This window comes from Motacilla alba, chromosome 2, assembly GCF_015832195.1.
Source record: "Motacilla alba alba isolate MOTALB_02 chromosome 2, Motacilla_alba_V1.0_pri, whole genome shotgun sequence".
NCBI classification, from domain to species: domain Eukaryota; kingdom Metazoa; phylum Chordata; class Aves; order Passeriformes; family Motacillidae; genus Motacilla; species Motacilla alba.
In genome coordinates, this window is record NC_052017.1 from 106,904,902 (window position 1) to 106,927,058 (window position 22,157).

The window sequence follows — 22,157 nt, forward strand, 5'->3', positions numbered from 1 at the left end:
TAGTCCCCAAAGTGGCAGCTCTGTGCCAGCACAGAGGTTCTTGTGTTCCCACAGTAAGCCTGCAAGGGATGGGAGAAGAACTTGGGTGGTCACCTGCTCCAAAACTTTTGGCACTGCCATTGCTCCCCTGAGTAGGTCAGGTGCAATTGCATAGCTGTAGGCCAGTGTACACTGATCAGGGATCAACCATTAATTTTTGTGCAAATGCCTTTCCTGGATTTTTTATTATATTTGAAGGAATTATAGTATTAGAAATAATTTGCCTTCAACTGTTTCCTTGCTCTCAAAGGTCATGCTCTGCATTTTGAGCTGCATGAAAGCAGTCATGATCTTTCTTTCTGAGATAACCTCTCCACTAATTCTATTTTTTAGCTGTGCTTATTAATAGTCACACAAGGATGTGATTTAGGCAACACCATAATGATAAAATAAATTGTTACATTTGGTTAATGTTATAATTCGTTGGTGCAGCTATGCATGTGTGGCTAGGGTCACCATCCTTATAGAACTGTGTAGCAAGAATAACCTTTGATGCTAAAAGCGATCCCACTGTTGACATTTTAACTGGAACGTTTTCATGGAGCTACTGAGAATGACATACAAACTGCTCTTTGAAAGGTCATACATATATGTCTATTGATTTAATATTTAGAGATGCTTTCAGCAATCAAGAGGTACAGGTTTCTGCAAACATCTGTTAAAAGCTCCACATGGGTTTCTTTTAGGACTGCAATTAGAGTATTCACAAAGCTAAATTAAAACTGAGATTTAATTCTAATTATTTATTTGCCCTTTAAGAAATATTAAACATTGGGAAGAAATTCAAGCCCTTTAAGAAATATTAAGCATTGGGAAGAAATTCAAGCTCATTTTTGTTTGGAAAACTGAATCTCAGTAGTTAGACTGCAGTTATATTTCCTCTTTTGGTCACTGACCCCCTGATAGAGTTAAGTGAATAATATTTTACTGTAAAGTATTTGCACCACCTGTAATGTGTTATATTCCAATATCTTTCAGACCACCGAACTGAGTTTTTTTAAAGCTGACTATACAGATGCATATATTTGAGAATTTAAGAAGCTGTTTTTGTAGGAATTTACCATATAATGGGGAAGACTTTAAATTTTCATTTGCACAAATACCATCAAAATGAGACGGTAGATGTTTGTCATTCGTGAGTAAATAAATCCTAATCCTTGAGGGGAAAATGGGCATTGGATTACCCAGTGCAATAGCTCAGTTGTCAGTCCTTTGGATAAACTGATGATTAAGGAAAAGCACTTTGTAATGTGTGATTTAACCTTGCTGATTTCATTATAATGATCTGAATGAGACATGTATGATGAAGTAACTTAAAATACATGAATTTCTCGACTGTAAAAGGAAAAAGAAATCTGTAAAAGGAGCACAATATGCAACCCACACAAACTATTTCAGACCCTGCTGATCCTTCATAGGCTTGTTGTGGAGGAAAACACAAAGGTCTGGAGTTATAAGAGGACTTCATTTCCACAGTGCTGGTGTTACATTATTTAACTTTGGTGCTTGGCCCTCCAAGCATGGCCCATAACACTGCCTAGAGTGACAACACAACATGTAGGAAAACAAAAAGCCTCCCAATCAGCTTAAACGTCCTGTACAAAATCCCCTCCCCAAAAAATAACCCAGGAGAAAAGCTATGTTATTTCATTTCATTAATTTTGGTGAAGTAGCTGTTATAAAAGTGTACCAGGCTCTGTCCAAACGTCTCAGAAAATGAAGTAAATATTGATCCTAATCAGATTTATTCATGAACTGGTGTCTGGACTTACCACGTCTTAACCACATCTTCTTTGTATTCTGGTCATGCTCAAAAGCAGGTCCTGATTTGGGGGGAACCTGCAGTAGCCCAAGTACAGTGGAGCTGGGCAGCAGCACAGCTGCAATCCTGATGATCAAAATTTTTCATTGAGAACCATAAAATATACTTAAGTCACTTTTGGGACCACTTGGGACCAAGTTTCTTTCTGACATTTTCTCTCCAGCTTCTGCATAACTGGAGTGTTTTTTAAGGGCCCTCTAAAAATTGTAGGGGCTGGAAAGCGAAGTCTGATAGGGGATGGAAACATGGATGAAGTCAGTGACATATCTGGTGGGGACATAGAGTGGAATGCCCCCCAAGGCTGCAATGTCACTGTTTCCAGTTGTCGGTGTTCCAGCACTGGTTGCTTAGCTGTCACAGTCTTTTTCGTTGTCAGCTCTGCAGAGGCCAATATGTAGAGGGTGTGATAGTAAATGTCTCTCCTGAGTCCAACCCACCCACTGATCCCACAGCCAACTCCTATTTCTACAGCCATAGGTGCAAGCTATCATCTGTCACAGGGTGCTCATCTTCCTGAGGCAGATTTTTCATGGCTGGAGAAGCAAATTTGCATGTGGATTGGTGTTTTTAGGCATTTAACCTGTAGGCATACAATCCAGTTCAAAAACATCTTATTCCTTTTCTTTATATGCCCTTTTAGTAATTTCAAATCTGCACACCTTAACTACTTTTTATGGCTATTTTTCATACAACTTTTAATTAACAATAACTTTTCACATTAAAATTTAATTAATTTTTCCCCCATAGTGAATCATTGGTCAACAATTCACAGCAAGTCTTATTAAAATCCAATGTAATTACTCTCTGCATGCACTGAGAACATTACAAACACTTGGTTCTTATGGTCACAATGATTAAGGAATTGAATTTGCTGAATATTATTGTTAGAGCTTACACGTCCACCAAATCAAATGTATTGGTCCTTTGTGTTAGACTTGTAAAAACTCCACTTCACCCAGCCAAGCTACTCAGCTAAATCCTTTCTATCAGACTGGAATTGGAAAGGACTGTGGCGTTGGTAGGAAAATTTGTAAGTGCCATTCTTCTTTTTGTTCCCATTGCTTGGATTGCTGATTGCATTCTCCCCTGTCTGCCTCACTGGATTTTTCACTGGGGATTTACAACAGCTCACCATATAAAGAAGGAAAGAACAGAATGACCCATTGATGCCTGCCAATTCTGAAGAGGTTATTTACCTGGGGCTTTCAAGTATTTCATAATTATTTGATGCAACTGATGGCTTTTGCCAAGTCCACATATTTCTGGACTCCTGCTGCAAGCTGCACAAATACATTCCAGGGTTCCAATTATGCACCGGCTCAGCCCAACACGTAGCTCTTCCACTCAATTTACGATGCTAACAGGTGTTCCTTAGGATTTATTATGTGATGTGCCACTCATCACATACCTGCCATCACTTCTTAGGTGTCAAAGACTCATTTTGCCTTCTTCATCCCTCCTCACTCTCTATACTTGCATGTAAATCACCTTTATTCTGGCCAATTGCAAGGTTCTTTCCCTGATGCTTCATAGAGACCACTGTAGAAAGTATGACTGTAGAAAGTAAACAGATAGAAAATTAATTATTTAAAATGCAGAAGACCTATGATCTACATTTCTAAGACCTGGCCTACATTTTCAAAGCAGAATTCCTAGTTAACAGGACTGGATTAAATGTGCAAAAGAAGCTTTCTGGCATTTTGTTTTCTCAAAGGCTTCTAAGACACAAAGATCCCCACACTGCAGAGTAAGGATCAGTGCCCTCACAAGTCTGAAGGCAGGGTGCATCTCTCTTGCTTTTCTTATAATCAAAAGTGTTGCAGACCCTTCACATCCACACACTGCTCTGCAGGTATTGACATTAAACCCTGTTCCCATTCCAGGTGGGCTTGACTTTGATTGACAGTGACCTAATCAATACTGGTAAAGGTATCCCTTTGGGTGTCAGTGCAGGTGATGAGGACATAGAAATTTGGATTTACAGAAATGCAGATACACAATTTGACTCCTTTCTCAAGCTAGTAGTGATTTTCAGATCTGTTCACAGTATCTCACACTGATGATAACAACATATTGTATTTCAAAGAGTAATCAGTTAGGGAAAAAGCAAACACATCCAATCTGTCAAAACAAAAGGAAAGGAGAATAAGAAGATGTTTCCTTTGCAGGACTACTTACCAATTTCAAAATGCAAATTCAAGGAATTTAGGTGCAAAGATCTACTTGCTCCTTCAAATTATTCAACTAACTGGCCCAACTAACTTGAAATTGTAGCCCTTTAGTGGATGAATCATACCAGAATGACTGGTGAGCCCCTGTATATGTACAGAGCCCAAGAGCTCCTTTATATTTACACCTCCATATGAGCTGGGTGTTGCTTTTAAAAAGAGGAAAGATAATTTTCCAGATTTTTGTTTAGCTGCCTTTATCAACAGACATGATTCCTAGGAGAAAATAATAGTGTGTGTATGAAAAGATGAGAAGGGAAAAACCACAAAACATGAAGAGGAGCTGCTAAGTCACACTGTTGTGAAGCTTTCTTCCACTGAAGGTGTTGCAGAGGAAAATATATGAAACAAGCTATCAGGGGAAACCATTGCACTGGGCCTGTCTGCTTTTTTCCTGATATTGTTTTTCCTTCACACCTGAGTCTTGGCTATCACTTATTAGACCATTCCTGACAAAGCAGCATAACCAGGAGAGGTATTTGGACAGAGGTAGAAATGCAACAGGGAAGGCCAATAACAGTTCATGACACAAGGACAATTTTGTTTATTGATTCTCTTCAGATCAAGTAAGTAAAGCCTGTAGGGAAGACAAAGGACTGAAAAGTGGGATTATATTAAGTATCACATGAAAAATTAAGTTCCTACTAGACCTTTAAAATTCCTAGCTTCTTTCTCCTTTTTTATTACCTTCCGATATTAAATATTTCCTCTAATTCTATACATTTACTTTCATGTTGGCAGGAATTTTCACTCACAAAAAGAAGAACAGAGTGTTTTCTAAATCACAGCTAAGATCTAGCACCTACAGTTGCTGAATAAAAGAACCAAAACTTACACTTTCTTTGATGACAGACAGAAAAGTGTGATGACAAAAGCTGTGTGAAACTTAGTGATAACAACAGGAGCAGTCTGCATGGCTGAGGCAAGGGTTTTAAAGAGCTTTTCTGTCTGTATGAGCTCACAGAAATGTTCATTTTTAGTTTTGAAAGTTACCAAGGAATAATTACACCCTTTAGCTAGGAATGAAAATGCAGTAAGGCATTGTGGGCCCACAGTAAACTTTCTGATGGAAGAATTCTAGGCTTTCAAACTTGCAATGCTAGGTTAGACTTGCACATCATAAGCAAAACACATTCCAGCTGATTAGGTTCTCCATCATGTGCTTTATAGCACATGAATGCTTGCATCTTTAAAAATACTTCCATGGTTAACTTTAATGCCTGTTGCATAAACTATTAATGCCAGGACTCCAAAATGGTGCCAACACAACCAATTGTAAGCTGCAGTATTTTATGGCTAAATACTAAGTGTAAATATGAAAATGAGATTGGAACAGGCCTTGCTCAGCACTGTTTAACATTGAGTTTAGACTCTTCCCTTTGGAGCATGCATAACTTTCTATATCAGCCTTCCCTTATGTGTGTTTGATAGGTGTTTGAGTGCATCCCACAGCCCTGATGAAGCAGGTGCTCCTATAGTACCCTCAGAAGACCCACCTTTCATGGAGAAATAAATGACAGCAGTGGCAACTGCAGAAAAACACAAGTTGGCTACTGCATATTGTCACAGCAAGGATTACTCCTTATGAGAACTTTATTACACTTTGTCATATTTGTGACTAGGCAGCTGTGAAAACATATAAGAATCCGACACAGATTTTCCATTTCCTGCCAACTCACTAAAACAAAGCAATGTGGCTGGGAGAAGCAGGGTACGTGCAATGTAAATGGTGAGGTAAAGATTAGCAAGCCCGTTCAACTTCATGGAATGCTGCAGGATGGAGAAGCTCATGAGGTTTGTAGCTATCCAGCTCTCCAAGGCAGCTGGATTGAACAGCTGGGGGAGTTCTTGTTTTAGCATCTGTGAGCTGGGGAGCTTGAGTGATTTCAGCACACAGACTCCCCAGAACACGCCCTTCTCCATCTAAAAACTTGGCCACAGCAGCTACTTCTCATTCCAGATTCCAAACATATCCCAGGCCCTCTCTCTCCTTGATTCTTGGGCTGGAAATGCTGGTTTTGTACAGCTGGTCAGAGAGTGCTTTAAGCACTTGGTTATTCTCATTTCCCATTTGCACCTTCCCCACTCTTCTCACTACTCCTCTGATTGCCTAGTAAGGCTGCAGAAGAAGATTAGCAAATAGAGACTAGCTAAACAAGTCTACTTTAAGGAAAATTTTAGCTCTTTACTGCAGTGTCATCATCTCTGTCTTTAGGTAGCAGCAACCTGAGGTAGCAGCAACCTGAGAAGAAAAGCACAAGGAATATTAGGCATAATGGAGAAAGTGGCCACTGCTGCATTACAAACTCCCTTCACATTCTAGTCTTCACAAAACTCTGCAATTCTTTCCCTTCATTCCCAGGGAATGGGTGTAGGAGATACCCACCTGCCCCCAAAAGTATAAGGCTTTTAATAATGCAGCTTGATAAAATCTCCAACAGCAATTTTTAGTGGTTTTGGGGGAGAGTGTGTGTGTGTGTGTGTGTGTGTGTTCCTCAATGAACAGAATTTTTTCAGAAGCTTATATAAATAGGTTTTCCAATGAACTACAGACAGTCATGAATTCTAGCACTTTCATTCTCCCCTAGGAATTTTATAGTAGCTTGCATGTAAAAAATGAATCAAAAATCCTTTTGAAACCAAACATAAAGAGAGACACCACTGTCCATGCTTCTCCACAGAACAAAAGAATTAGATGAAAGATGGTAGACATGTTGCTTAGGCAATATGGAGAAATGCTCAGAGGTTATGCTTGTGAATGAAATATAAGACTCTGTGGAACAGAAAATAGAAATAGAGGTAGAAGATTTATATGGGGTGCTTGTTTTTGTGTGTTTTCATTTTTCAAGAAATTGGTTTCATGTTCCCAGTACTGAATGTATTGTGTGTCTTCATTTCCCCTTTAGTTTTCTTGACTACATACCTGAAGCTCTGTTGTGGTGGCATTATTTTGGATTTCCTGATTTCAGGACAGGTGCTTGAAATCTAAACTAAATAGCCTGAGATGATTTGAACATGTCCTTAAGTAGCACTGGGCTGCTGTGTATTTGCCACTTTAATGAAGTCACTGCAACAAGACATTCTGTCATCCAGAGCAGCAAAAGCCTTGCTGCATGCTGCAACAATTTAAGCTCAGCTATTCTTTTTTTTAGATTTAATATCTTTCCTCATTTTTTGCTTCATCTCTTTGGTCATGGTGTCTACATTAGGAATTTCAGCTGTTTCACTCCACAGCTCTTTTCCTATTGAGCTTCATGTCCTGGTGTATCATCAGTACCCATTAACAGCTGCTAAATTTGTCCCAGCTGTTTTATGGAGCTCACCCTGACACATTGTGGCAAATTGTTATTTTGCAATGCATTGTCTATTTATTTTTCCTATGTACCATAGAATTTGCCTACCTTGCTGTTGTAGGAGATCCTATCATTAGTGGTATTGCTTTACATATTATTCCCACATATGTTACAAAGTATGAAGCACTCACAACAAATATGTCAGTGAAAGCTGTTCTCTGGTCAGCCTTTCTTTTTCTGCTAAAGAACTTTCTTTTTCTGGACAAGAAAAAGTCATTAAGGATGTTTTTACTCAAGTAAGAAAACAAATGAGTAAAAGGTTGGATCAGAAAAAATAAACATCAGATGAAGCAAGGCTGTGGACTACAGATAAATTGCAGAATAATTACTGTCAATAACTCGTTATTCATTTTACCATTGCCAACCTCCTGTTTTTTCATTGTATAATATTTAGATAAGAGATTACCACTGGGAATTACAAGAAGAAAGACAGGAAGAATAACATCCAGCTATCCAGGCTCTAGATAATCTCATAATCAGGCTGCCTTTGTAAAAAACCTAACGGTGGCATTAGACTATACTAAGATTACCCTGAATCAATCCTATGTATCTGTCTGCCCAACTGGAGGCTAAACAGTGACACATACAGGGCAAGCACACATCAGTCTCCCTCAAGCATTCCCCAAGCTGCAAGCAGCCCTACCCCTACCACAGAATGCAAACGAGGTGTTTCTAAGCTGGAAAACTGCTTAGGAGAGGGTCTGTATCCCAATCCTCCACAAGCATGTTGTAAGACTTTGAGGTAGTGAGGAGTGAAGAAAGCTGTGTAAGCTCCCTGTGAGCACAGGGAGGAGTGAGTTTCGGACAGGTCAGTCTCACAGGTGGCCATCACTAGAGACTAACAGACCAACAGACTTGCAGCCTTTGCTCAGTCCATGACCCTTCGTGTTGTGTTAAGCCTGATCACGTGTCATGTGCACGCAGGAGAAGACCCAGAGCGCTCTGGACTCAAGCAAGACTTTCTAACCTTCAGGGAGTACATGAACTTTAATTCAGCTCTGCCATGAAAAAATAAACAGAACCACTCTACTGTCTCTTTTTTTAACAAGCAAGGGGGCACACAAACCTCTGTGTCCTTCACATCTGTGAAGTGGTTTTGTGTATGTGGCAGGTTGAGATTATGTTCTTCACCTGTGAGCAGGCAGAAATCCCAGTCGTGTCTCTCCCCTCACAGACCACAGGCTTTTATGGTAGATGAAGCCCTTATCTAGCTGTGCCCTTCTTCCCAGAAGTGGAAACAAACCACCCTAGGCAGAGGAGGCAGGTTTCACATCCTTCATTCAGAGATGTAGATACACACAGGGAAAATTGTAACTGCAGGACCTTGGGTACCGACAAAAGCTGGATTTAAACTCCTCAATTAAACCTCAGACTTCCATGAAAACTACCAGCACTTCATCTCCTTTTGTGATGGATCTGTAAGTGTTAATTCAGAAGGGGTAGCTGGTGACATTTACCTGATTCCCCCACTATCTGCACTATCTGCATCAACTGGACTGCAGACCCGATGGTAGGCATCAAAAAGTGGACTTGACCCTTTTAGGGGCCTTTCCAACCTTAATGACTCCCTGACTAATTCATACAGCCTCAGTACTGGCGGTCTGTTAGCGGAGATTCCAATCCCAGCTTCAGACTGGGGTCCGTGTTGTACACCCACAGAAGATAGCCAGCAAGTTGAGACATAGGTTCAAAACCATTAGGAGCAGATAAAGTTGCAAATAAGACTGTGAACACAAAACTGGCTGAACTATATGCAAGGCAGTTACTAATGGCACCAATAGGGCATTCTGTAAGGATCTGTCTTGGGTCCTTACTAGCTTTCCATGTGGTTGTTAATGAGCTGGATGGTGGAAAGGAGAATGATTACTAAATCTAAAGGGTACACCAACATGGAAAGAGAGAAAGGTAAGAAAGAACAAAAATTCTGACAAATTGGAAACACAGACAGACAAAATGAGTCCATGGTTTTAGGGACATGCAGAAGCACTGACTTGTGTAAATACACCTGGTAAACTTCTGGAAAGACAGGAGTTTTGCAGAAAAGAACCTGGGCATATATTTTTTGTTTGAGTGAATAATATAATATCTGCTGTCCAAAAAAAAAGCAAATAAAAATAAAGCTTATTGCACTGTAGGAACAGGAGCAAAATCTGCAAGAAAATGGCAATTTTCTTTTATTTCAATTGTAAAGGTTCTGATGAAACACTCTTTACATTTTTAGGTAGTGTGTAACAAAAAGGGTGCAGGGTAGAAAAAAGAGTGCAAGTGTTTATTAATAGACCCAGCTTGCAACACAAGGGATTAGGCATAGATGTCAGGGAAAAACTTTCTAGTGGTAAATTTAGCAGGGCACAGGCATAGATTTCCTGGGAAGCCTCCCAAAATAGATTGGCATCTGTCAGCTAATGTACAGTTGACTGCTGTGGGTAAAAGGATAGATGGGATGATCTCTTGATTCTCTAATTTTCGACAAAATGTTTAGGCAAAAGCAAAAAATGTTACTGAGTTCAAATGATCGTGTTACACTGCACAGCTTAAAATGCACCTAAAAAGACATGAAGGAGATTATGTTTTATTATTTTTATTGAAAAGAAAAAATGAATAATGAGTTATACACAAGTTCTTCGTAATAAGAAGATACCATTTAAATGACTCCAATAGTGCGCTAAAGCTCATATCTTCCAGGAAATAAGCAATGTCCCCTCTTTGACTAACCAATATTTGCATGGAGACTAATTATCTGTGCACATGGCTGTAGCCTCACAATCAAAGACAGTCAATTTAATATGAAAAATAATGGAGATCAGAGTGCTGAAGGAGTTTAAATTATTACTTTTTTTTAAATAAAGGAAGGGTGTGCTTGTGCATGTGTGGGTGTGTGGACATGTGCACACATGCTGTGTTTCTGTGAATATACACACAATGTCTAAATTCACATTGTATCAAAGCAATGTTTTATTTTGTTGGTTTGTTGTTTTTTGGTTTTGGAGGGTTTTTTTGGGGGGTGTTTTTTTTGTTTGGTTTTGTTGTTTTTTTTTTTTTTTTTTTGGTTTTTTTTTTTTTTTTTTTGCTGGGGGGGTTGTTTGTTTCTTTTTCCTTTAAATTATATTAAAGGACTCTGGTTTTACATTTTCATAGTGTTTATTCATGGCAATTTGAGCATGGTGGCCTCAGCACCAGCCTCTTATTCACACAGGCAGAGGAAATTTTTATAGAGAGGCCTGCAAATTGTGCTTTGCAGAGTGTTGCAATCTAAGCAAAACACTCATTGAGCACACACAGAGGTGGTCTTATTTTAAACCTTCTTCCTTCATCTCCAGCCAAAGAAATCCTTACCAATTGCTATATACAGGCCAAGCTTTTATCTTCAACTAGTCGTGCTATATTATTCTACTAGAAAAACACTGGGAGAATATTTAGATAATGGATTATACTTTTCAGCCTGAGGTAATTCAAAAGGTTGAAGGGATTTTGCTCAGTGTTATATCCAGTAAACAGAGTATCACCTTTTAGCACAGCCAAGAATGGAAATGTTCAGCTGAAAATGTAAACATGTTGGTAAGTTATGAATGTGAAGAAAGGAAATGATATTGTTTTGCTATGAAGGTTCAAAATAACCACTGAAATTGCTCTAAGCAAACCTCAAATCTTCCAGTCACATGCAATTCTCAGCACTTCTTATTTACCTTGCTGTTAGGAATAAAAAAAAGCAAACAGATTTTTATATTAAACTGCTTTTCTCTTCCAGAGAGAGATTCCAAAATGCTTTAAGGGCTCATATACAGAAATCAAATACAGCTATGGAGTGAAGCCACAGTTTTAGAAGCATACAAACTGCATGTGCCAATTTTTCTAAATGCCTAACTGAAAATTGAGGTTGCAAACCTGCTAATGGCACAGATTATCCCTGGGGTGCTTGGAAGAACAGTTTGTTACTGTACGTGGAGCTATGGGCTCCAGGATCATGGCAGGTCAGGTTCTCAACTGTCAAGGATCCCTTGATTAGAAAAATAGTCCAGCTAAGAGATGACTTAAATTTCCTCCAGCACTTCTGGAGTCTACAATTTCACACAAAACAAACCTGAGCTAGGGTGTAGGTCTTTCAAACTGCCTACAGTCACTAAATGATGAAAACTTTTAAAATGGTGACACTCTAGTGCTCTTTTGGTGGAAGTTTACTTCACTCTATGCTGGCAGTCATGTCCTGCACCTATCTCACTCACTGCCACATCTGCTCAGTTGGGTTCCTCTCATGTGCTTGCACAGACCCAGGGACATGTGGGTTGGCAGGAGCTGCTGAAAAGGGTGTTGCTGCCTGCTCAAAACAGGTCCTTGTCCAGCCCTTTGTCAAGGTCAGTTCTAGGTGTTTTAGACATATGCCATAGTCTTCTTCATCTCTCCCCCTCTTTGTCTTGGCTAGTCTTGTTAAGGTTTTCAGGAACTTCATGAACACTCAGACCCACAAAAACATAGTTTTCTATACCACACAATGCATTCTACAGAGAGATTTATCCGAGAGCTATTTGCATGAAGAGCCAAAATAGTGATAATGCACCTGGTTACTAAATATGTATGAATGGCTGCTCAGGTATGCAGGAGAGAATGGAAACTCTCACATTTGGACCTCCAGGGCTGTCAAAGTGACCTCTTAATAGACTGGCAGGCTCTATAAATATAATTCATTCATTTTATCAGCTTATTTGTTAGAGCTTGAATTTCTTCTGATGTATTTGCCTACTCCCAATTTCAAAGGTCAGTTTGGCTCGTATGAATCGTATTCATGATTCACAGAATTACACCCTGTAATGCTGCCAAGAAAACAAGCTGAAACACAGTAAAACAGCCCTAGGAATAACATTCACTCTCTACCAGGTATCCTGAGGGTTGTCTTATATGCTGCAGGAAGAAACCACTTCTATTGCTACCAGGAGCAGAAAGAACATTCAAATTCTGGTGAGCAAGCTCTCTTTAAGCTTGAATGGCTGCTGTTGTTCATCCATTAACTGTAGATCTTACTCATACTGTCCCTTCATGGTTACTGAGTTTTGATTGCTTTGGCTGGGTGTAACAGAAAGACTGTGGTTGTTATCAACAAACACTGTCAATCAGCTTATTTGTTGACTTTGGTGCAGACATTCACTGGCTTGGCTTCCTACTCTGTACACAGCTCTGGAGTGCATTTCCCCGTAAAACAAATGCGTTCTTCCATAATCTTCCTTTTTGTTGCCAAATCTCATAGATTCTGAAACAGTGTCCTGCTATATGGTGATAGAAGGCAGCACATAAGCACCACATTTCATCCACAGTATTTTGTTTCTCTATTTTCAGTTTGCAGCTGGCTATTTCCAAATGATGGATCTATCAGTGTTTACCTTAAAATTAAAAGCTATAACTGCCTGGAATTTCACTGCTAGATATGAAAGCTCTGCAGTAAACCTACTGCCTTTGGGTATGATGTTTAATAAGGTTAGTGTTATTGCTCTGTACCAGTGGGATTAACTTGAATTCCACCACATTTCTAGATACAGAAATGTTTGTCTATTAATTGCCTGTATAATATTATGTATTGAAGACATTTACTGCAGCCTCATGGTAAAGTAAGAAAATACTATTTTGCCCTCTTCAATGCAGTTACAAAGGACTGTTTCACTGGCATACTATGGAGAGCCTGCCTACATGCCATGGCTCTTTGCCTGTGCCCCTCAGTTGCCTGCCTGTGCCCCACAGCTGCCTGCCTGCCTGCTGGGCACCCCACAGCCCTGTGGAAGGGATAGGCATGAAAGAGGTGAGGGTCTGATGCTGAGTGTCTTCTCAGGTCTCACCCTAATCACAGCAGTTCCTGCTTGGGATTGCTCGCTCTATTTAATCATTTCTATTCTTCCTTACCATTGCAAGGAAATGCTGCAGAGTGCTGCAGAACTTCAGTTTCCTAAGTGTCTCCCCCCTTTCCAGGCACTCTGCATGTCTGGCTGCCTGCAGATACCTTCCTCATGAGTGTGAAGTGCCAGAAAAATGTTCCTCAGAGATGTTTTTTGTTCCTAATGGCCTTCTCAGACAGACCACAGTGGAATTAGGAATCAGTGTGGTTTAATTGGACAGCTTGCTTTATTTTCTACACACTAAAGATTTTCCCTGCATCTGCTTTCATAGGAATAAAAACTACAGTCCTTAAATTGAGGAACTGGACTGAAATTACTGTATTTTACTAGCAGGAAGAATGAGTAGAAATGAAAAAAAAACCAAACATATTCTTAAGAAAAAATATTTCCAGATGATTCTCAGTGAATCAAAGCTGTTAACTTGTTTTTCTTACCTTGGTACAGGTCAGGAATGCCTCTTCTTCAGCCACATTGCACACGGTGTCATCTGAGCCTGGGTATGAAATACCCTCACCTGACTTTGAAGAAGCTTTTGAACTCTTTCACTCTATCGGTGTTACTCCTTCAGGCTGCCTTTCCACATTTGCAGTGCCCCAGTGCCTCATGGTTGCCAGCAATTTGCAGGTCTAATATTGAGCAATCACTTCAGCAATAAGAAAGTATATAATTATGCCAGATCTCTTCTCAGCTATGTCTAATGACAGGTTAGTCTGCCTTTCAATACTCAAAGTGCATTTTAACAACAAGCTGTGTCAGGACTAAGGGCAGAAATTGGCTTAATTGAACACTTTATATGAAGGCAAGGGCTAATGTTACTTTGACAAAGTTAAGATAGCATCAAATCAGAGATGCTGTCTTCATGGTGAGCTACTCAGACCTATTAATATCCTGCTTTATATAAATTAACTTTTTCCATTGCAAAATGTCTGCTGTTAGACTAGTTCTATTTTATTCTTCAGTCAGGAGAAAAACATGCCCCTGGAGTGATCGAAAACATTTCCAGTTTGAACCACATTACTTAGCAGACATTGATTTTATTAGTCACATAGTGTTGTTCCTATTACCCAGATGAGTGCATATTCAAGCTCCTTGAGCAACAGTGCTTACCTTGGCAAAATATAGTATTTGGTTTCCAAGGGTACTTTAAAATAAATTGCTAAAATTGTTTTTCTACAAACATGGAGGACAAAATCCTTTTCACTTGAATGTTCATAGAAAGAGAAAACAAAAGGAGTAGAGGCACATATTGCTGCTTTCAAATCACTCTATTGAGTAAACAGAAAATGTTTTTACTGCCTCCAATTAAAGGTTTCAAATATGCCCCTTTCTCAGTTAGGGGAGAAAGAAAACATTTCAAACTAGGATGAAAAAGAGGCCTGGATAACTGGGAATGAGGATCTCCACTTATGAGGGATCAGGTTGAGTCTCAGTCACCATTCTAACTCTACAAAACAGAACTACTGCAGGAAGACCTAAGTTGACACTGTCACAACACAGCTGGTGGCAGAGGTTTGTGTTACTAATTTGAATTGATAAGTCAAACCCTGAAAATTTAAATCCCTGGTCCTTGTTCTAGTGTAGGGTTATTTCTTATCTAAGGATATATGCCTTGTTCTTTCTGGAAACTACTTGGTCCCTTGAAAAAATTTATTGCTGAAGAATCAAAAATTCCCATCAAAAACCAGTTTTGTCAGAGAGGTGCTATTTTAAAGGGAGAAGATGGTGAGCTATGTGAACATCATCTCCTTACACCCAGACTGAAGTTTACCTGTGGATTTTGACATCCAGTCCTAAATGGATGTAATCATGGCAGGGCTTGTTCCTTCTGAGAAGAAGATGAACAGCATTTCAAAATTGTATTGCATACAGATGGCTCACTTTTATCCAAATGGTTCTTTACCTTAGAGACTACTTAAAATTAGCCTCTAATTTTTCACTCATCCCAAGGCAAAGGATCACTAGTATGCATTAGGAGTGAGTCCCCAACACAGCAACCACACTAGAAATATTTTCTTGTTTAACTGAATATTTCTAAGATTTACTAATTTATAGGTGAAACCTCTCCTGATGCAAAGCTTTATACACATAACAGGCACCATTAATAAAGTGTTCCATGACATTTGGCAAATCAGGAAACTTCTGGCTACATTAATCAATGGGAAGCAATCACTTCAGAAAGTCTGCATTCCTGAGGAAATGCATGCATGTGGAAATTAATGTAAATGGATGATAACAAAATCTTTTCACACATTACTGACAAGTAATGGTAGAAATCATTATCCTAATGGTTTATGAACTTTTTACACTAGAGTGATGTACAGTGGAAATATAATGACTTTCTATTCTGCAATTGACATAGTAAATTAGTGGAAATTGTTAATGCAGAGGATTTAATTTCTGTGTATGTTTTCTGCTATCTACAGAGAGAATACAAGTGGTGTTCTGTCCCTCAGCACGTCTTAACCTCAAGTCTTCATCTACATTAGTATAACAGGCTTTTTAGTTATAATGGACTAAAACCAGCACAGTTTCTCCAATTTGAATGCATTTAAATCTGTCATACCAATAGAGCAGTTCTCTCATGGACAAGAAAATAAATCAGTTATAAATCTTTCCCTGTCTGCACCTGTGCCATTGACAACAGAGACCTCTTTAATTTATTTATATTTAATTTATTTATAATTGTAATGTGATTGGTATTTCCAGCATATAGGAATAACTTCTGTATTTGGATCCAACTTCAGTTATAAATTGACATCAGTATTTCTCCGTCTCCGACTCCACATGTTCTCATTAACTTCATGCTGTGGCTGAGGTTATCATCACTGATATTTCAGGAAAGCATTGCTGTGCTCTTGGGAACAACCAACGGTGTCCTCATGGAAGGTGGAATCGCTGCAGCACATCAAACCTGTCCCTATACAATACTTGGAGCTGCAACAGCCTTGAGTTCTGTATTTTGCTGGAATTGCTTGAGGTGAAGCACTCTGTATCACCATAACTTTCATATCCTGTACTTGAGGTGGTTCTGTTAGTAAAATCCCAACAGGACAGTTACATCCTTGATATCCTTGCTCTATCCCTTAGGCCTTTCTGCTGCTACCACCACAAACTACTTAATACAGGATTCACCCGTAGTAAGATATGCCACTAGAGATACATTCAAAACATGTGTAGGACCTTTATCTCATATATCCATGTCCACATTCTTGGGAAAGGGAGATCTTATACCAGCAGAGTTAAAGCAGAATAAACAAATAAGGCTCTAGAATCTGTAAAACAAAATATTTGGAGCCAACTGCCAGAAAGAAAGAAAGAGAGAAAGAGAGAGAGAGAGAAAGAAAGAAAGAAAGAAAGAAAGAAAGAAAGAAAGAAAGAAAGAAAGAAAGAAAGAAAGAGAAAGAAAGAAAGAGTGTTGAATTTTGTGGCACTATTCTAATGCAACTTGAGAGTAAGAAGAACACAACCAGCTTTCCCTTGAAGAAAAGAAAAAAAAGGAAGAAAAAAAATAAAAAGGATAAAAGAAAAAAAGGAAAGAAAAAAAGGCCAAAAGGATAAAGAAAAACAAAAAGAAAGAAGAAGGAAAAGGAAATAAAGGGGAAAAATCAAAATGAAAAAAGAAAAAAATGTAAAAGAAAAAAAGTGCAGCTTGCCATAAGTTCAGAAAAATTTAGTGATGTTTGCAAAATCTGTAATAAATACAGTTCTTCAGTTAGATTGAGCCATTACCAAAAAAGAAGAAACACTTCGACATTCAGAATCTCTCTTCTGAAGAGCTTCCCCATCACCATGTCCTCTCAAGCAGGTAACCAGCTTGCCAGGTTGAGGAAGCTCTTGCACTTCCCATGATGATGACATGCTCACAGTAGTCCATGCATCCCGAGCCAGGAGCAGAGAGAGGAGATGTCACCTCTGGGGATGGTGGTAGAAATAGCCATTTGCATGTAGGGTTTTGTTCTTATCGGCAGGAGAAGGCCTTTGAGGAGTAAAGCCTAGGTTACACAACAGCATAAAAGCAGAACTCCTTTTTTCTTGTCTGCAGGCACTTCCATTATAAAAGCTAGGGCCTGCTGCTCACAGAGGTTTCTGTGTAAATGAAGGTCTGCCCTCGCACCACTGTGGCAGAAGAAAGGAGTCTCAAAGCAGAAGCTGGCACACGCCAGTGTTACAGCTCCTCACAAAGGCTTTGGAAGCAAAAGACATGTGCAGGCCCTGGTTCCTCCCATGCAGTCCCCCCCCACGCACACGGGGTGTAAATCCATGTCTCTAGGGCTGTTGAGGATCCACTCCAGCTAGCTGTGGACCCTAGCCCACACAGTCTTACATGGACAAAAGTAAAAGAGGAGAAACACTCCTCTCCATGTGGGAACGAATGTCCTCTGTTTATAGATTTAAGAACCACCACATGGAAAACCCGCATGGAAAAAAGGACAATGCCTGGTGGTAGGGGACGTTTATAGCCTGGGGAATGGGGGCAGAGGAAAAGGCCCACAGCCCACAGCCCATGGGATATCAGTGAGGAGGGGCGAGGGGAGGGACTGACCAGCAAATAGTTCACCAGGGGGTACTGGGCAGAGGGGTGGGTGAGGGACAGACCATGTGGTGGGAGAAAGGGATAGCAAACCACATGATATAACATAAGCTATTCAGTGCAATGTAAAGACTACTCTGTGCAAATTTCCAATCACCCAGTGCAAAACAACAACTAAATAACTATTTAGTGCAACACAACAACGGGGTGCTGAGCTTTGCCCCGGGAGCCGTGACCACATTCCCATTGGGAAGGCACACAGCAGTGCTGGTTGTGTGATGATGGCACAGTCAGAGAAACAAATGTGTGATGAATTGTGGCTCTCACATGACAGCTGACAGCAGTCAGCCTACCCCCAGCAGAGTGCCCTTCCTGTGCTCAGCTCTTCCAGTGCACCCCCAGGACACTGCAGACTGCTATTGCAAACAAGTAAATACAGACACGGAACTTCTTTTGTAAGCTTCTGTCTCTTCCCTCATTTCAGAGCTTTCCTACCCACCAATAGTTGATGTCTTGCTGTGTATTTCTCAAAAGCCAGGAAAGAGTAAATTTAGATTCTCTCAGGGACAGACTTAGAAAGTACTTCAGGGGAAAGAAGAAAACATCTTTTCTGGCTCACATAAAATCAGGCTTCTTAGTTAAATACAAATTCTCTGCAGTTATTATTGTCTGGTATTTCAGCTGACTCAGCTACTGTCTATGAACACAACTGTTACCAAAGGATGCTCACTCTCTAGAATAGTCAATTAAAAAAAAAAAGTTTGATTCCTGCAAAACCATGATCAGAAACAGCACTTATCAGAATCTAAGGAAGGAAGCAGTGACTTACTGCCGAAAGACTTCACAGAGAGGCAGTAAGCTAGCAAGTTCTGCTTCATTCACTGAAAGAAGGAAACCTAATGCATATCATACAACTTGAAGAACAGGACAATAGGCAGGTGTTCCTCAGCTAATACTGAGCAAACTCCAAGGTGTCTCTTCAGGGTACAAATCAAAAGGTAAAGGGCATCCATTAATCTACATGAATTAGAGACACAGGGGAGAAGAATCCCCTTGGCTTTTGCTTTCTACTTGTGCCAGAGCTGTTTGATGGTTGTGACACTAGGATAGAACAAGCAGGAGGGAACTAAAAATCCATCCATAACCTTTGAAAATGAGCTCAGGAGGCTTTGAGTGAGTGGGTATCGTTCAACTCACGCCAAAGGAAGAGGTGCACCTGCAAGGAAAAATTAACTATCCCTCTCTTCTCTATGACTGCATGTCATCAGGATCCTTTTGAAGGTCATTTGAGACATGAATCTGGCTGCTCAGGTACAATTTTTTTCTTCTTTAGTTGTAAAACAATATTGGACAGCTCAGCAATGTGATCCATATATTTCAGATGTTTCCTGAAGTTGAATCACCTGACTTATGTAGGAGGGCAGTATATAATGGTAATGTTTTGCTTTACAGCTCAAAAAGACAGGCAAAGATGATACAATGTCTTCAGGAATCTTGACATGATTGATACCTACCCATATTCCCGAGTAATAGTACAAAATAAAACCACAAGGAAGCAAACTGTGATCAGGGTGTACCATAAGCACAGTAGTAGAGCCAGTTGCATCCCTGCTTTGCCAATGCAGGAAAGACTGGCTAACACACTAGTGGGCACATTGCTACTTAGCTAACATAAATGAACCCTGCAAAGCTGTCATTAAATAAAAGAAAAAAAAAAAAAAAAACACAACTAAACAGTCTGTCAAAGTACTCTCAAGAGGAGAGAAATACTGAGGCAATGTCAGCCTGGTTGCCATCAGGCATGGCTTGATGTTTGTGGAGAGTGACATTGTGAAATGCTCCTGAGAAATCTCCCTTTGGCATGGGGGAGAGTTTTCACGTTTACCCTAGAACCACTTACTGAGCTATTTGCACTCATTGCCACAAGAGTTTCTGTCAAGAGGACAGCTGGGAGCTCTGGCAGGAAAATGTTTCTTAGGGTGCCATTCACTAAGAAATACATGATACAAGCAATCCAACTTTTCTGGGTTGTTTTAACTGTAATGCAAACATTACTCAACTTGAAAACACAGAGATGCTCTGGATGAAAAAAGGAATGTTAATGAGACCACAGAGGAGCCAAAACCAGTGAGTGTCAGGAGAAATATGGACTCCTTTTGCCCTGCATGGCAAGGATGAGTAAGTGCTTCAAGAAGTTTTCTCTCTTCTGCAGTAACAAAAAGGGAGATAGAAATATTTTGGTGCTGTTAAGGAGGAAAAAATATTTTAGTGAGGATGAGGAAGAAAGGGGTAGGTGTGTTGGTTTCTTGTTTGCTGTTTAAAAACAACAAAATAACTTTTCAAATAAAAATCTTGGAAACAAGATGAAAGGTACATTTCCAGAAACATCAGCTTTTTAGAGAAAAATTATCTAAAGCTTGATTTACATATATTTTAATTCTCACAAAGTAGAACGATATTATTAATAATAAGTAGTCAAGGTAACTATTGAATGGTGCTTGACAAGACGAACTGATCAACCCTATCAAACTGTTGAAAAGATACCTGTGCCTTGATTTTCTATACTTCTAGGTAGATCTTTTTTTCAGAAATGGATGCTTCTAATACCATATGTTTAAAGAATCATAGCCTCGCTGATGAGCTACTTAAATGTTTCTGCTCCACTAAGCCATGCTGGATTATTACTTGTCTGCACAAAGTTCTATTCTCCAACTGGCAAAACTTCCCATGCCTTTGGATGCAGTTGGGTTTTCAGTTCAAATTGCCTGTTTTCTGCAAAATTATTTTGCAGAAGGGGGAAGAACGAGCCTGGGCATGTTTGATAAAACCTTGCATTTTCATGCTCTCTCTCCTTTACAGTTCTTTTTCTTTAAGCAACAAAATCATCTACAAAGTATGCTTTCTGTTAATTAAGACAAGGATTTTGGCCTTGCTGCCCTCCTTGCTTCATTTACATGATCTATTGAATGTTGCCCTGCTGACACTAATCACATACTGCCTTGTTGACAATCTGATTTCTGCTCAAGTAATGCACTTAAATTGTAAAAACTCTAGGTCTCATTTGTCTAGCAAAAAATTCAACTCTACCTGCAAGTTATCCACTGACCAGAGTGCTTCATCAACACAAGGCATTAGGTAACTTCTTACTTACTGCCCCAGTGCAGAGGCATCAGGTGATTGCTATTTTGAAGCACTCATTGAAAACTCTGGCTGCACAAATCACATGCCCACTGCACATGCAGTCTGGATTTTAAAAGGTAAAAGCAATGGGGTATATTTGCAGCTCTATAATGGTGGGAATTAAAAGCATAAATCCTCTCAGGGTGTACAGGAGGTTTGTACCCTAGTTGCTGTTAAGTGTGTGAAAAATTTGGACTAATCAGGCCATCGCCAAGAGGTACAATTTGCAGGGGGGCCACTCAGTATAAAACATATTAGGACTTTTCAGGTTCATTCTTCAACTCTTCTACGAGTTTTAGACTTTTTGCCTTACTTTGACCCTATCAAGCTATTTAAAGGATGTTAAGCGCTTTGTTCCCTGCAATTCGCAGTCCATAGCTCCCATCCTCTCTTTCATCTCTGAAGAAAAGGACAAGAAAAAAGGAAAAAGGTGGGGGAAAAAAGCCTCTCCATCCTCGTTACAATCATACGGCCAATGCTAATGCTTTTTACAGAAGTGCCTCACCTGGGATGTTTTACTCATTCCCCTTCACTGATTGTTATTAAAGGTCTTTGGAGATACTTTTGTTTCATCCTTCTGTTCTAGTTTAGCAAGGGTGATGACATACCAACTGAAATGTCTGGAGGCTTGTTAGCAAAAACCCTGTCACTGGGAGGGATCAAAGTGTTTTTGTGCTGTGTCCCTGGGGCACTGATCCTGGCAATACAGATGGACTCAGATGCAGCCTCCACATGGTTTAACATGACAAGCAGCTGGATCATCAAGCCAACAGACAGAGAGTTGTTTTCTCAGAATGAATAGTGTTTCTCAAAACCAAGGGGTGAAATGAGCGCCACTGCCAGAAAACCTTAATTTATTTGGGGATATAGGGGGAAAAATATTACTCCTTTCATCTTAATGAGAAGAAACTGATTCTTGTCTCTGCAAAAACCACAGAATAAGGATCTGAGCAAACTCATCAGTGCACATCAAATTTTTTTAACAGCAGGGAAGTTAAGAACAATTCACTTTCATGAGGCCAGCCTTCTGTGTTAATAAGTAATGGTTTTAAGCTGAAAATAAGACCACATTGGCTGTCAAATGTCTATATATGTAATCTTTGCAGTCTAGCTGGAAGATGATCT

At 39.7% G+C, this 22,157-nt stretch overlaps 2 long non-coding RNA genes across 2 annotated transcripts in view; one reads left to right on the forward strand and one right to left on the reverse strand.

The window, feature by feature from the left end:
• Window positions 1–13,863, reverse strand: part of LOC119698238 — a 62,200-nt gene extending 48,337 nt beyond the window's left edge. The window contains exon 1 of the long non-coding RNA XR_005256095.1: window positions 13,756–13,863. This is a non-coding gene — a long non-coding RNA (uncharacterized LOC119698238). The remainder of the gene's footprint in view (window positions 1–13,755) is intronic.
• On the forward strand, window positions 12,279–13,882 carry LOC119698237. Its single transcript, XR_005256094.1, has 4 exons — window positions 12,279–12,395; window positions 12,771–12,908; window positions 13,074–13,227; window positions 13,766–13,882. It is a non-coding gene; the product is annotated as an uncharacterized LOC119698237 (long non-coding RNA).
• The last annotated feature ends 8,275 nt before the right edge of the window (window positions 13,883–22,157 follow it).